Source organism: Marmota flaviventris, chromosome 9 (genome assembly GCF_047511675.1).
Source record: "Marmota flaviventris isolate mMarFla1 chromosome 9, mMarFla1.hap1, whole genome shotgun sequence".
NCBI classification, from domain to species: domain Eukaryota; kingdom Metazoa; phylum Chordata; class Mammalia; order Rodentia; family Sciuridae; genus Marmota; species Marmota flaviventris.
Genome location: NC_092506.1, coordinates 6827710 through 6831606, shown reverse-complemented (window position 1 = coordinate 6831606; position 3897 = coordinate 6827710).

The window sequence follows — 3897 nt, the reverse complement described above, 5'->3', positions numbered from 1 at the left end:
CTGCCAAGAGTGACAGGGATACAAGGAGAAAGCATAAATGATATTTGATATGAAAAGGAAATAACTTTGGATACAAATTTACCTTATAAACATAAGGTAAGTCTACAGATAACTTGTGCCAGTAGATTTGAAGCCATACTTAAAATGAGAAAATATGGAAGTATTTTTCCTTGAGAGTATAACTGACTCAAGAACAGGAAACCTTACTAATCTATCACCACTAAAAGTTCAGAGCTGGAGAGGATAGGAAAGGCAGCAGAACACAACAGACACTAGTATGGCAATATGTAAATCAATGGATGTGTAACTGATGTGATTCTGCAATCTGTATATGGGGTAAAAATGGGAGCTCATAACCCACTTGAATCAAAGGGTGAAATATGATATATCAAGAACTATGTAATGTTTTGAATAACCAACAATAAAAAATTAAAAAAAAAAAAAAGTTCAGAGCTGGGTGTAACTCAGTGGAAAAGCACCTGTCTGGCATGTACAAGGCTCTGGATTCCATTCCCAGCATCACAAAAACAAAACAAAAATCTAAGTCAAAATCTAGTCACCTCCTTAAGAAATGCCAAGTTAGTTACAGAAATTTTTACTAAACATTTTAGAAATCCAGAATCCCAGTCTTTGTTTGGTGGTAATAGGGATTTAACCCAGAGCCTTGTACATGCTAGGCAAATGCACTATACATGACCTACATCCCCAATCTGTAATATAATTTAATTGTCTTGGTACTGGGGAATTGAACCCAGGGTACTTTACCACTAAGCCACAATCCCTGCCCTTTTTATTTTTTGAGACTGTCATGCTGAGTTGCTGAGGCTGGCTTCTAATTTGCAGTCCTCCCAAACTGGTAGGATTACAGGCGTGCACCACCACACCCTGCTCTCCAACTCATTTTGTGTTGATATGAACTTGACATAAGAAAACAAAAAACAAAACAACAACAACAACAACAAAAAAAACAGGGCTGGGGCTGGGGCTCAGCAGCAGCACACTTGCCAGGCGTGTGTGAGGCACTGGGTGTGATTCTCAGCACCACGTATAAATAAATAAAGGGGGCTGGGGATGTGGCTCAAGCGGTAGTGCAATCACCTGGCATGCGTGTGGCCTGGGTTCGATCCTCAGCACCACATATAAACAAAGATATTGTGTCCGCCGAGAACTAAAAAATAAATATTAAAAAATTCTCTCTCTCTCTTAAAAAAAAATAAAAAATAAAGGTCTATCAACAACTAACAAAACAAAACAACAACAACAAAAAAAACCAAGGGCCATAGAAATCTGAAAAGCTTAAACCATATCACTTATGAGCTTACAATTTCCCCGAATATCAGGAACCTGAATCCAGCAATGTGAGACAAACAACAAAACATTGTGACAGTTTTTGCCAAGAATGCAAGTTTTTTTGTTTTGTTTGGGGTCTCACTATGTTGTTCAGGTTGGACTTGAACTGGTGACTCAAGCATCCTCTCCAATAGCTGGGATTATAGTTGTGTGTCACTGCACCTGGCTTATAAGAATGCTCTAATGTGTCAAAATGTCAAGATACTTCACCACATTTACAGATTAAACAAAAGCTCCACATGATGTGTTCTGGTTGCCATTTGTGCTTCTTGGTGCTTATGCCCGGGTAGCTGGGTGACAAAGTGTGAGATGGCTGTGTAAGAAATACCCATCAGAAGTGACATGGCTATAAAAGCTGGTCTTGAAGTGATAAGAACTGCAGAGACAGGAGGGCCCCAGAGTGTCAAGTACCATGCCAGGAGGGGCCACAATGCATGGATTGGCCACAGCTTCAGTGGAAAGGGGCTCTTGGGACATTCTCAGTGCATTCTGGGAGATCTCATCAAACACGGTTGGATCCCACCACAAAGTTAGGGAAACAGATAACAGAGAATGACAGAGAAAGTAGCACACAGAATTCAAGGATCTTCCCACCATGCATAGCTACAGTCTACAGGTACTAAATAGCTGATAAAAAATGGAGAAGTAGAGATTAAAAGATTTTAGGGGTACTAGGGATATAGCTCAGTGGTCAAGTACTTGCCTAGCATACACAAGAGGCTATCAGGTAGATTATGGAATCACCGAGAAAGCTGGAGAAAAAAGTAAAATCAAACTTTTAGATATAACACCAAAAATCTCACAGTGACACAGCCCATAAAGGGGGAACAGTGGAGTAATTAAGGGGAAAAGACAGCCTCAAATGTTAGAAAACTGAAATTAAATCAGCTACCTGTATAATCTGAGAATCTACAAACAAGCAGGCAAACTCAAAGAAACAGAAGGAAAAGGTCAACAAAAAAATGCACCTCTTGCAAAGCTAGCTAAAGAAAAGCAAATACAAAGAGTACGAGACACAGTTGTTGGTTCCACCTGCCTGTACCCCCCTCCCAGCCTTTTTTGGTAAGAGTACTTCTCTATTCTGTGGGAAACATACATCATACAGATAAGGTGTGGTTCATTCTTCTCCCTCAGGCCTGGCCACAGCACGTGACCCTAGCAATACCAATCAGCCTTCCCTGAATCACAGGGATCCTCAAGCAAGGGCCTCTGTCTATGCAGGCTGTGTATAAACTGGAGCTTCCTGCAGAAAACATCTGTAGGACGCAAAAGGATCCATCAAGCTGAAGCCAGAGACGGCTCTGAGAAATGCTGGCCTCTGACAGCTTTGCTCCAGGCACCATTCCTCAACATCACGTGAACAACTCTCACTGGCTTCTGCTAAAGAAGGTGATTTTTTTTTATCATTTACAGGTAAGAGATCCTAAATAATACAAATATTATGCATGATATTTTGCCCCAAAAGTTAAATATTAATGAAATGTACTATCTTGAAAGGCAGAGGTCTGCCCCTAAAATTAAGGAATTTGACACTCTGGACACACCTAATAAGTCCTACCAAATTCTGAAGAAACTATCATTTATTCAAGTCTAAAGATGATTTAATGTCTCCAAACTTATTCAAGGCCCTAAGCAACTCAGTGAGACCCTATATCAAAAGAAAAAATAAAAGGGCCTGGGCATTGGGCTGGTGTTTTGGCTCAGTGGTAGAGCGCTTGCATAGCATGCATGAGGCCCTGGGTTGCATTCTCAACACCACATATAAATAAATAAAGGTCCATTGACAACTAAAAATATATATATATTAGGAAAAAAAAAAAAAGGCCTAGGGATTTAGCTCAATGGTAAAGCACCCTATTCAATTCCCAGCACACCCCGCCCCCCCAAAGTGAAATTGGCCCATAGACACAAAAGTCCTAAATAAGTAAATAAATAATATACTGAATTATGCAAAACTAAGCAGGGTTTGCAACTGCATGCACTTGATCTCAGCCCCAACTATTCAGAAAGCTGAGGCAGAAAGGTCAGAAGTTTGAGGTCAACCTCAGCAACTCAATAAGGCCTTGTCTCAAAATAAAATGGGCTCTCTGGATATAGTCAGTGGTGGTGTGCACCTGAGTTAAATTCCCAGCACCAGAAAATCCAGTAAAACAAAAAAATAAAAATAAGCAGGATTGCTGGGTGTGGGCGCACGCCTGTGACCCAAGTGGCTTAGAAGACTGAGGCAGGAGGATCATGAGTTCAAAGCCAGCCTCTACAACTTAGTGAGGTCCTAAGCAACTCGGGGAGACTCTGTCTCTAAATAAAATACAAAAAAGTGCTGGGGATGTGGCTCAGTGAATAAAGATCCTTGGGTTCCCTCCCTAGTATCAACATTAGGAAACCTATTAGGCAAGTTTTAGGAAACCTATTAGGCAAGTTAGTACATTAATACAATAATTTGATTATCTCAGCAGATGTCAAAATTCATCATTGTTGAATAAAATGGGGAAAATACATGTCAATAATCTAAGAACAGAAGGAACCCTTCAGCTAATGAAAGAAATC